Source organism: Lactuca virosa, chromosome 4, assembly GCF_052849685.1.
Source record: "Lactuca virosa cultivar CGN04683 chromosome 4, Lactuca_virosa_CGN04683_v6, whole genome shotgun sequence".
Taxonomy (NCBI): domain Eukaryota; kingdom Viridiplantae; phylum Streptophyta; class Magnoliopsida; order Asterales; family Asteraceae; genus Lactuca; species Lactuca virosa.
The window spans coordinates 15,028,229-15,040,762 of NC_136429.1; the positions used below are offsets into that span (position 1 = coordinate 15,028,229).

At 36.2% G+C, this 12,534-nt stretch overlaps 1 long non-coding RNA gene across 2 annotated transcripts; it reads left to right on the top strand.

Annotated features, from left to right (window-relative positions):
- Window positions 1–258: 258 nt before the first annotated feature.
- Window positions 259–7,690, top strand: LOC145109626 (uncharacterized). 2 transcript variants are annotated; one of them, XR_013709104.1, is made up of 3 exons: window positions 263–378; window positions 7,107–7,347; window positions 7,457–7,690. It is a non-coding gene; the product is annotated as an uncharacterized LOC145109626 (long non-coding RNA). The 2 variants fall into 2 exon arrangements; XR_013709103.1 differs by having other exon boundaries at window positions 259–378; window positions 7,107–7,555.
- Window positions 7,691–12,534: the final 4,844 nt, after the last annotated feature.

A 12,534-nucleotide genomic window follows, 5' to 3' on the forward strand; every position in this document is an offset into this window, starting at 1 on the left:
ACTTTGTTTTTGGTGGTGTACATTGTGCAGCAAAAAAAAAAAAAAATACAATGGATCGAAAAGTTGAAAGATAAATGTGTCTGCTTGGCACCAACTTCTTCCAAACAATTATGTATCATCTACTTGTACATGTGTAAAGTAATTTGAATGAGAGTTAGCAACAATGAATCTGGAAAATAAGGATTCCTTTTGACAGCTATACAAAACGAGGACGTTTTGCTTGGCTTGAGCCTTGAAGGCTGGAATAAAGGTGTGAGGTGGGTCCAAGAGATGCATATTGTACTCCTTAGACATTTAACAACTGCGAATTGAAAGTACCCAGCTCAGCTCTCTCTTGTCGTATCTTCAAGATTGGAAAAATCAACCCCACTTTTCCAGGTATGCAATTTTGGATCTATAGCTTTATTCTGCATGCAAATTCGTATTTGGTTTGGTCTTTTTTTGATTTCCAACAAAAATTGAATGATTTTGTTTCACCTCACTACTCGATTGACCAGTTTGTACCTTGTGGTTCGACATGGTACATTAGTTCGCTAGATTCGACGCTTTCTGACCAAAAAAAAGAAAAAAATAAACTTAGCTAAATTGAATTACTGAAGTTCAATAAAGACAATCGATTATTTGTGCTTCTGATTGTATCAACCTCTGTTTTTTTTCTTCCCTTATACTCATGCTTCTCTTGTTTGCTGGATATATAAAAGTTGCGTTAAAATAAAGAACAAATTTTCTTTAGTTGGGTTGGTTAGAAGGCGTTTGGTAATAAAGAGCCTGCTATAGTGCTATATAATGTTCGAATCTTCAGTCGTTTGGTAATAAAGAGCCTGCTATAGTGCTATATAATGTTTCTTCAGCCGCTTAGTTTCAAAACATCAAAGCTTGCTTCTTCTATCATTTTTTTTTTCAAATCAAATTTAAACTTCACAAATAATGTTTGTTCACCAGTCTAGTTTCAAAACATCAAGCTTGCTTGCTCTTTTTTTTTCTCACAAATCAAATTAAAAAAAAAAACGTATATAATACTAATTAGAATATCATATTTAAATTACAGAAAAGTTGTAGTTGAAGTGGTATTTGTATTTGGCTTTCAACGAATAAAGTTATGTTCGAGTCGATGTGAACATTTTAAAAATAATATATCGCTCATATTTTAAAATCTATCAATAAAAATAATATATAAAGTTTTTTTGTATAAAACATTTCAAATGTATTTAGATCCAATAAGTATACATATTAGTTATTCGACAAGTTCGGATATTATTTTATTTATCATTTTGTTAACTTCAACTGGGCTATATATTAGTTTTTATGTACGGCGTGAACACACTTTTATTATCCTAGATGTCAAGGAACACTGCAAGATAAATTATTTATTTTTATTTTTAATATACTTAATCAATTAAATTTATATATAAAAGGACGTTGCATTGATATTCCAATTCATCCCTACTTTTTGGGTTTTTATATAACAAAGACCAAACGAAGCCTAGAAAAATCAATACTTTTAAACCTCGAGATAATAGGGAAATAGAGGGAAGATATGTTTTTCCCTCCAAAAAAAAAAATCCCGATCACCTCTGTGAATTATTGAAGCTTCGACCACCGAGTTCTATCTTTTTTTGGGTGTCTGTCCCAAGGTTCTAAATAACGTAAGGCGTGACTTGGCGGCAATGTCAAGCCTCAAGCTTTTCCGAACCTTGGCGAGCCACGACGTTTGTAAGGCGTGACTTAAGGCGGCAATTTTCTATATAATTAATATTTTTATATGTATTTTCAACTGTTATTCATTTTTATACACATATATAAGTTAAGACGGCGTTTTGGTAAAGTTTGACGACAGGTGCGAGCCTTGGAGCCATGAAGCCATGACGAGCTTTTTAGAACCTTTGTCCACATCAATTCGTGATAGCAGGCTAAAGTTGTTTGTTCTCAAAATTAATAAATGATCATGGGTCCCACATGCGGTAATGCTTGTGTATCGTACTAACAAAATAAGAAATGAAAAACAAGATGCTGGGCCCATAATTTGGTAGCCTTTTGTGCCTTTTCCACGTCTAAAAAAAAAAAGAAAAAAAAAGAGAAAAAGGACAACAATAGAAAATCTGCCCGCGTAAGAACAAATGGGAATTGGGTTGATTATTTTTAAATGGGCTACAACAATACTTTTGGGAATTTTACTCAGAAAGAAATATAATAAAAAAAGGAGTTGGGTTGATTATTTGTAAATGGGCTACAACAATACTTTTGGGATTCTCCAAATGGAGTGCAATTCTTTTATGATCGGCTGTTATTATTTGGGCTAAAAGTATTTTATTTTGGACTACATTATCAACAACAAAATGAGCTTTTGCAAGATAATTTCACCATCTTCCCAAGAGCGGTTTATTATAATCACAGGAAATGCAAACGGTGAAATTATAAAAACAATGCTTCTTCCTTCCAAGAGACAAGATAAGCCACTTTTTGACAAAACACCTTACACCATGAATCACATCACGAAAATCCTAAGGTACAATTTACATATGTTTTAGTTAGCTTATAAGAAACGAATGCGAATGCATTTTAAATTACACCGCATACTTGTCACAAACGGGGCACTTTTGTCTGACTTGGCACAAGTAGAGTAATTTTGTTTGGTTTGACTATCGAAGCCATCTAACTCTCAGTGGCGAAATGTCTCGGTTCATACCAAAGCCATCATGGTCTTGCTAATATAGGTCACCATGACTTGCACATGATGGTTCGACCAATTAACAAGCCACCATAGCTCTTACACCATGGTCCGACTATGTTAGGTCATCATGACTTGCACATCATGGTTCCACCAATTAACAAGTCACCATGGTTCTGCTATGTTAGGTCATCATGACTTGCACACCACGGTTCAACCAATTAACAAGCCACCATGGTTCTTACACCATGGTCCGTCTATGTTAGGTCACCATGACCTGCACATCATGGTTCGACCAATTAACAAGCCACCATGATTCTTCACCATGGTCCAACTATGTTAGTTCACCATGACTTACACATCACGGTTCGACTAATTAACAAGCCATCATGGTTCTTACACCGTGGTCCGATTATGTTAGGTCACCATGTACGTCATGGTTCGACCAATTAACACTTCACCATGGTCCTTACACCATGGTTCGACTATGTTAGGTCACCATGACTTGCACATCATAGTTCGACCAATTAACAAAAACGTGAAGAAAAATAGTACCAGAAAACTCTTGTGGAGACAGAAGAAGATAACAAATTATTTTAGAGGGGTGGTGAACGATGGAGAAAAAAGAGCGAGGCGGAAAATAACCTGTCCAGCGGTGGAGAAGCAGTGGTCCTACGAGTGGCGACAGATGTGACATTCCCAAATTCACGGTCATTTTAAAATTTTTATTTATGCTTATTTAAAAATCAGAGTATCCTTTTTGAAAAGTAGTATTGCGGAATTTGTTCCCAGAAAACATGATAATGATGTCATCAAAGCATTTCCGAAGAAATGTATTTTTATTTAAAACATCGGGATATCATCGTCAATACAGAAACATAAGCATAAACAGACCTTACATTCATTTACACTAATGATTTGCATCTCTTTTAATCTCTCAGTGTAATGTATTTTCGCATCGATACATGTGATTCAAATAAACTGAGTGAGTCAGGTTGGGAAACCTGGTGAGTACATAGGGATTTCAATCCCACAATGTTATACCACATATATATATATATATATATATATATATATATATATATATATATATATATATATCTGTATACCTTAATAAGCATTTAGCCTCAAATGCTGAATTTTAAGAGGTACAAGCCATACTTCATCATGTACAATAACTGATCATGTACAATAACTTTATATATATATATATATATATATATATATATATATATATATATATATATATATATATATATATATATATATATATATATATATATATATAGGGATTTCAATCCCACAATGTTATACCATATATATATATATATATATATATAACATTGTGGGATTGAAATCCCTATATATATATATATATATATATATATATATATATATATATATATATATATATATATACCTTAATAAGCATTTAGCCTCAAATGCTGAATTTTAAGAGGTACAAGCCATACTTCATCATGTACAATAACTGATCATGTACAATAACTTTATATATATATATATATATATATATATATATATATATATATATATATATATATATATATATATATAGGGATTTCAATCCCACAATGTTATACCATATATATATATATATATATATATATATATATATATATATATATATATATATATATATATATATAACATTGTGGGATTGAAATCCCTATATATATATATATATATATATATATATATATATATATATATATATATATATATATATATATATCTTTATACCTTAATAAGCATTTAGCCTCAAATGCTGAATTTTAAGAGGTACAAGTCATACTTCATCATGTATAATAACTGATCATGTACAATAACTTTATGCATTAAAACATTTACAGTCAAACATTAAATTTCAGTTGTACGAATGATATAGCACCGAGTACAATTATTCAATGCACATATATCATTAAATATTGTAGACGTTTGACTCGGTTATGTTATATCTAACTCTTATCCGTTATATCTTATCTTAAACTAAACAAACTCATCTTCCAAATGAAAGCTGGCATAGAATGAGTTTGACCCAGTAGAGTTTGTTGAATCCGAGATCTTGGCAAATATACGTGGATTCTGGCCAGTCTCCACTATATTTGGCGTATTTCTATTCCATCGCCTTTATCTCCACACTCTTTCAGGTTTGTATGACTATCTCGACTCTTTCTTCTCCTTCATCTCCTACGTCTCTCTGTCGTTCTCTCACACTCTCTCTCCAAGAAGATGCAGGTAGCACTCAATGTGAAGTCTTGGGCTTCTATCTCACATACACTCGATCATAGGGAAAACCATTTATAGAGTGAAACGATCCTCAAGGCTCCATCGCCGCACCGCTTCTTTCTCACTCTCTTTCCTACTACAAATGAAACGATCATGAAGGCACCAACAGTACACCCTCTCTCTCTCTCTCCACACACACACACACACACACACCACTCACCATCACGATAACTGATATAAACCTGTTAGAGCAGGTTAATCTCCCAAGAAATAAGAAGAAGACAGAGAATCGTTTGGAGCAATTTTCTTAATATTCATTCATGCCTCAAAAGTAAATTACATGGAATATAAATACACTACCTACACTAACTAAGAAATGGAAACGTGCATGCATAATGGAATCATGGCCTCCTGAATATAAGCAATTACTATTTGACTAATTGACTAATTAAAAGAAAACATTGCTAAATAAAACGTGGCTAACAGGTTCGTATCAATACTCCTGCCCTAAAAAATGGCCTTGTCCTCAAGGCCGAGATCGTATTGTGTGTTGAGGGTCCATGGTGGTTCGGTTTCGGATTGAAGAAGGAGGAACTTGGGTGGGTTGCATTGATGACCCGGTTGGTATTTTGCTGGACAATTGTAACAAAGACCTTCGGATCGTCGTTTCTGCATCTCGGTGGGGCTTAACCGTTTGATTGGAAGTGTTGGGGGAGGTGGTGGAGGGGTGGGCAATAATGGCGATTTTGTGAGGGGAGGCTCGAGGGAATCATCGGAAGATGGAAGTTGAGCGCAAAGTTTATCCTCGATTAGCTTCGCGAGACCATAAGTTTGGTGGAGAGTTTGGGGGCCGTGTAAGGCAAGTTCGGCCTGAATATCTGGGCGAAGACCGAGATGAAATAATCACGTAATGAGTGGGGAGGTAAACCGACGACACAATTACTGATCTTCTCGAATTCAAATTGGTAGGCGGCAACCGTGGAGACTTGGTAGAGCTTAAAAAGTGTAGGTTGGTGGTTCTCGTAGGTGGAAGGGACGAAGCGGGTTTCAAGAGCACGGGTAAATTCAGCCCATGTGCCAAGGAGGTTGTTATTGGACAAATGTTTGTACCAACTGAGGGCATCACCCGTGAAGTAAAAAACGGAAAGGGCAAGTCGTTGGTTTGGTGGGATAGCATAATAGGTAAAGTAGTTTTCCGCTTGGAACACCCAATCCAGCGGGTTTGATCCGTCAAAGTTCAGGAGGTAGATTTTTGGTGGGCGAGGGTGAGCATGTGGTGGTGGTGGTGGTGGTGGCGGCGGCGACGGTGGTTGTGCCCGGTTGTTGTTGTTGTTGTTGGCGGTGAGAAGTTTGACAATGTTGTTCATGGTGTCGGATTGTGCAACAAGATGAGTGGTGATGGTGTCTAGGCGGTTGTTGGTGGCGGTGGCAAGGTGGATTAAAACCTGCAATTGATCGTTGATGGCGACATTGGGGTTGTCGGGGGTGATCTTGGGGTTGTCGGAGGTGGAGCCGGACTCGATTTTTGGAGGCATTGAGACGATGATGAAAGCACCAATTGATATAAACCTGTTAGAGTAGGTTAATCTCCCAAGAACTAAGAAGAAGACAGAGAATCATTTGGAGCAATTTTCTTAATATTCATTCATGCCTCAAAATTAAATTACATGGAATATAAATATACTACCTACACTAACTAAGAAATGGAAACGTGCATGCATAATGGAATCATGGCCTCCTAAATATAAGCAATTACTATTTGACTAATTGATTAATTAAAAGAAAACATGGCTAAATAAAATGTGGCTAACAGGTTGGTATCAATAACACACCATCACGAAACCTGAATCCTATGTCTAAAACCCAAAAAACAGTAACTCTAAAAGCCACGAAACCTTAGATCTCAAAAAGGTTAGTTATATCCCGATATCCTAGATATAAAATCTATTTTTAAATCTGTCAATTACTATATTTTAGTCTACTGATAACCTTTTTCTAGGATATGCTATCTGATTGTTTCTAATTTGATCTCTGGAATTTTGGAATAAGGTTTCTACAATATTACTTTATTGTTATGCTGATTTTCATATGACGTGTAAGCTTCCCATCATAATATTTATTTATAGGTTTTTTTTCAACTATCAGAAATGGCTAAAAAGATTCACTTCTAATGGTTAATTTTTTGGTTTAGATGAACATAAAGCTCGTGGTGGGGAATATATGCTTAAATAAAAGGGTTTGCATGATATGCTCTTCATTGTGCCTGTGGATTAGTATTTAGACTCTACAACAGGTAAGCAAAATCTTGACTATTCAAATCTTTTGTACAATGCTATATTTACTATGTGTATCTGTCAAGTGGCAGGGACATGTATGTGTAAGTACATGTGAATTTGATCTGTGTGTATATTACCATCTAACATCAATGGCAGGTCTCATCTGTTTTTTTGTCTTTTTAGTGTTATTGAAAGTGGATCCGAATAAATCTTTGTAGTAGTATTATTTCAATTTAGCTATATGTTTTGTGGCTTTCTTTTGTAGAATAAAGTAGTGAAGAGCTTAGCAGGACTTTTGCAACTAGAAACTTGAACTCAAGTAACGAGTTTGTTTGGATTGAAAAACTACAAATTTCGTTTGTAAGTGTTTGTGTTTGTTCAATTTGGTTGACATATTAAGTTGATGAATTATCCAACTTCGAACTTTGATCATCATGTTTTTTTATTTCATATTTGATTTCAAATAGAAATGATGGCTTAAGACCAAAGATTATGATTACTGAATATGAGATTTTATTACTTTGTAGTTTTTTTTGCATGAAATTGATTTTCAAATTAGTAGTTGTTGACCGATTTTCATGGAAAATCATTGGATTTTGATCTTCCTTCATTAAGGTTTCTATATTTCATATGTTTGATTTCAAGCACGAGATGCCTTTACCTAGCTTTAATCTACTATACTTAAAAAGCAAGTAGATGTTGGTCTAAATTCACCAAAAGAAGAAAAACAATAGATTGTTTTGTCATTTTTAAAGTTGGATAAATAATTTTTGTTGTGTGTTTGTATATAGACAGTCGGGAGTAGATAGTAGATACCAAGCCAATACTATATGCATGATTGGTTTGGGTCTTAAGAACACCGTCAAATCAGCCTCCTAGAGATATCTGCCTTTATTTTAATGTATTTTACAACTATACTGTGTAATTATCGACTCATGATTAACCCGATCAATGTTGCTGATGCCTGATGGTACCTCATCCACATTTGATTTCACAATGAAGGTAAATATATATATATATATATATATATATATATATATATATATATATATATATATATATTTGACCATTTAACGTTTTTATGAGTTAGATGCTTTTTACAAGTCACAAGTTCACCAAATTTCTATAGAAATTGCAGGTCAATCGGAATACTTACTTTTGTAGATTTTTTTTAAAATTATCACGAGTTTGTGTATATAGGTACAAATTTTATATAATTTAAGAAGTTTTGTGTGAAATCCTTCTAAACTTTGTGGGAAACTTGAATTTGAGTAAAGGATGTTCAACAAAAAAAAAAGTCAAAGCATGTGATCTTGTTTAATCTTTATGTTTTTATAGATACACTATGTTTTGAGAGTATATTGTTTGTTAAGATAAAGTGTTTATTAGAAGAAGTATGCTCAAGGCCAAGTGTTGGTGTAAATGAAATTGTATTGCTATTCGTTTCAGATAGTGCCAAAGACTACAATTCTATAATTTTCAAAGGGTGCAAAATTGATTGGTTGGGGGTGAAAAGTATACGGTCAACTACTTTTTAGTACATATTGACATGAAGTGTATGGATAAAGCATTTTAGGATTTTGAAAACTATATGATTATTATTTTACTTTCATTTCTTATACGTAGAAAAATATACTATCATGCATATACTATTTTTTCTTATTAAGGCATTGTACATTGATTTTGATTCTGATTACACAATGTACAATGCCTTATTAGGAAAGATTCCATAAACTAATATAATAAATCTGTAATAATTAACTAGCAACGTTAGAAACAAAAATTCGAACATAAGAATTTTTAAATTAATATAATATAATAGAAAATTTGTATGCACAAAAATTTAATGACAAGTTTATATAGATCTAAAAAATATACTATTTTATAAAATTGAATAAACGTTAATAAATAATAATAAATGTATAATAATGTTCATTATTTATTTATAAGACATGTACTTAATAATTAGTATTAAAAAAATTCAAAAAAAATCTTGGTTTTTCAAGTAAATCATTTGTGGTGAAAAATATAAAGTGTAATCAAACCAACATGGCTGTTGGATCCGTTAGCCATTTGAATTTGAAACTATTCTCGCTAAAATGATTCTAATCGCCATCTCAAAACTATTCGTTGTTGCAAAACCACCCATAACAATATGAATTTGTATGTGTTCCTTAAAATGTAACATATTTCCGAGTGAAACTAATTTTTGAAAAAAAAAAATATTCGTACCCGTCGCTTGGCGCGGGTAAACGGCTAGTGTGTGTGTGTGTGTATATATATATATATATATATATATATATATATATATATATATATATATATATATATATATATATATATATATAACATCCCAAAATTTAAGACCAAAAATTTTATTCTTAATTAATTAATTATGAAAACAATTATTAGGAAAACATCCATAGTGCCATCTCATATCATAAATAAATCAGTATGTAAAACATCCAATCATGTCATAAAAGATAATATCAGAGTACAATTCCCAAAGATCTAGTCATGCAGAATAGTGTGATACGCTGCGATCATGCCGACTCCTTTCCTCTTGAAGAAGAAGTACCTGAAACCAAAACTGAAAACCGTAAGTACGAAACTTAGTGACTTCCCCCATCATACCACACAACCGCATACTGTCAGACATATCTGGGTGCCCGACCTACCCCTTCGGTTTAGTCCGACTGGATACTGCCGAGCATATCTGGGTGCTGGCCTCCCCTTCGATCTTACCGACCGGAAACTGTCGAGCATATCTGGGTGCTGGCCTCCCCTTCGGTCTTACTGACCGGATACTGCCGAGCATATCTGGGTGCTGGCCTCCCCTTCGTCCTTACCAACCAGATACCAGGTTTATTTCACCCTACCACTACTACACAATATCATAGGATACTAGCACATAAATCATAACAGATAGTGGCATACCAGACAATTATCACACATACAATTATCTAACTATAAACAATTACTAGTGGGTCGGCCTTGGTGCCTTAGACCCACTGCTACCGAGAAGGTAACTCACCTCGACTGAATCTCACGGTAAGAAATCTCTAACGGCTGCTCCGATGACTCCCTGCGCTATCATTACCAAAATAACACCTAGTTAAAACCCCATAATCCTTCTTAGGGTAAAATGACCATTTTACCCCTGATCTAAACTAGTCCATGACCTAGGCTCAATTATTAGATGGTTTTTCCTAAGCCCACTAGTGGCCCACCAATGGCCAAATTTTCAAAATTGGGCCCAACTTCCCAAATGGGCTTTCCCTTAAGCCCAAACATATTTTGGCCCAAAAATCCGGTTCCTGATGACCCAATAAGGCCCAAGACTAAGGACTCCAAGAAATGGCCCAAACCGAGGCCCACATGTGCAAAGCCCACTCTGACTGAGTACGTAGGGCATACTCAGCACGTACTGGGTTCATGACCTGTAAGCTGCGCGTACTGACTTGTACGCCCAACGTACTCTTATGTTAAGTCCCTTTTGGCCATTAAGCACTTAATGCTTCCAACAACCGGTCCAAACCACAAATCCTAGCTCTACTAGATTTCTTGACCCATAAAGTCATTGGCTTGGTGACTTTGCATGCCCAAATAAGCCCAAACGCCAAAAATGGCATTCCACTTCCATGAAAGTGACCTTAAATCATGCATGGGTGGATTTCAACCCCAAAAATGACAACTTTATGATTCTAGGTTCTAAATAACACTGAGAGTGGCAACTCTAAGCTCCAAAAACGTCATGGACTCAAGGGACTTCATCGAAGGGACTAAAAGAGTCCATAAACCCAACCTAGAAGAGATCTAAGAGAATAACCATCAAGTTCAAGACTTTATACCTCAAATGAGAGCCAAAAGTTGGTGAGGTTTTGGATCCAAAATCTCTATCTTCTCCAAAAAGTCCTCAAGAATGAACTCCTTCTTCAAAAGCACCACAATATTCTTCTAATGGCTTTTAAAGCTCCAAGAACACACAAGGAATGATTAGGGTTTATAGAGGAGGGTTTGAGGGATAGGGAGGCTGATAAGAATAAGGTTTCATTCCATAATGTTGCTTAAATAGTGGCCAAATACCCGGAATTAGGATTTTCACAAACCCCACGTACGCTCAACGTATATACGCGTACGCACAGCGTACGTGTCCGCGATCCCGATCTGATCCGCTCGAGTACGCTAAGTGTATAACTTGGTACGCACGACGTACTCGTTGCATACTTGTATGCCCCGCGTACGTAGTGGTACACCCCACGTACAATCCCAAGGACCAAAAGTGAAATCTTTGAAAATATAAGGGTATAACTGGAACGTACCCCACCTCAGGTGTTACAATTCTTCCCTGCTTGAATCAGAATTCGTCCTCGAAGTCCGTCATCTCGAACAGCTTAGGATAATGCTCCCTCATTTCCTCCTCGGGCTCCCACGTCCATTCCGAACCCTTTCGGTGTTGCAACTGTACCTTAACCAACCCCACAATCTTGTTCCTCAAGGTCTTCTCCTTCCGATCGAGAATTGCTACCGGTCTCTGAATATAATTTACGCGATCGTCCACCTGAATATCCTCCAAAGGCACAACTGCGGAATCATCGGCTATACATTTCCGCAGCTGCGAGACATGAAAAGTGTTGTGGATCTGCCTGAGCTCCGTCGGAAGATCCAATCGGTATGCCAGCCTGCCCACCCGGGCTAAGACCCTGAAGGGTTCGATAAACCTGGGGCCTAACTTGCCCCGCTTCCTGAAGAGAATGACACCTTTCCAAGGCGACACCTTCAGGAGAACCATATCCCTGACCTAAAACTCTAGCTCCGATCGGCGTCTGTCGGTGTAGCTCTTCTACTGACTCTGGGTCGTCTGGAGTCTACTCCTGACTTGCTGGATCATCTCAGTCGTCTTAAGCACCACTTCGGTGCTCCCTATGACCCGTTGTCCGACCTCACCCCAACATATCAGAGTTCTGCACTTCCTCCTGTAAAGCATCTCAAAGGGAGGTCGGTCGATACTGACGTGGTAGCTATTATTATAGGAAAACTTTGCCAAAGGAAGGTAGGTATCCCAGCTACCACCAAAGTCTAGAATGCATGCCCGAAGCGTATCCTCTACTGTCCGAATGGTATGCTCGCTCTGACCATCCGTCTGCGGGTGGAAAGCCGTGCTGAAGTGCAGACGAGTACCCAAATCGTCATGGAATTTCTTCCAGAATCTGGAAGTGAACCGCACATCCCTGTCAGAAATCACAGAAACCAACACTCCATGCCGAGCTACTACCTCCCTGATATAAATGGCTGCCGGCTTCTCGACCGAAATACTCTCCTGGATTGGTATGAAGTGCGTAC